This window comes from Frankliniella occidentalis, unplaced genomic scaffold, assembly GCF_000697945.3.
Source record: "Frankliniella occidentalis isolate FOCC.00 unplaced genomic scaffold, Focc_3.1 Scaffold166, whole genome shotgun sequence".
Lineage (NCBI taxonomy): Eukaryota > Metazoa > Arthropoda > Insecta > Thysanoptera > Thripidae > Frankliniella > Frankliniella occidentalis.
The window spans coordinates 671,874-672,408 of NW_026267292.1; the positions used below are offsets into that span (position 1 = coordinate 671,874).

The 535-nt window shown below is 59.6% G+C and overlaps 1 protein-coding gene across 2 annotated transcripts in view; it reads right to left on the bottom strand.

The window, feature by feature from the left end:
* LOC113208333 (transcription factor SOX-3-like) overlaps window positions 1-535 on the bottom strand; it is a 33,177-nt gene that overhangs the window by 3,081 nt on the left and 29,561 nt on the right. The gene's annotated exons all lie outside the window — the stretch shown is intronic.

Genomic DNA, 535 nt, shown 5'->3' on the forward strand with positions numbered 1-535 from the left:
GGGGGGGGAGAACTTTTGCGCGCCTAGGGCCTAGGGAGGGCCGATCTACGTAGAAGGAAGACCCACGACTCTCACTTATGTAGAGGTGACCTTTTGACCATAGAGGTTGAAAAAGGTACTGTTACTCCAGAAAGCAGTACGAAGCAGCTGGCTGAATCTGAGCTGAGCCGCAGCGGGACAGACACACCGAGTCCCCGAGTGTCCCGGGTAGCCTCACCGCACCACGGGTCAAGCGTCAACAAGGCGGGGGATATGACGTGAAGTAAGCGGTGAGAGGAGAGTGAGTAAAGGACGACTGGACGGGCAACAAGGCAGGAGGGGGAGGAGGAGGAGGGCCTTTCACCTGTCATCGGGTGTCCTGCGCAGGTGCAGACGACACCCACCTCTAGGAGGGCGAGGAGGAGGAGGAGGAGAGGGCGAGGAGGAGGAGGAGGAGAGGACGACGTGGAGGAGCAGAGAGAGAAGAACAAAAACAACGCGGACAATATGATGCAGCAGCGTGCAGAGCGACGCGTGTGGCGCGCACGCGGGAGAA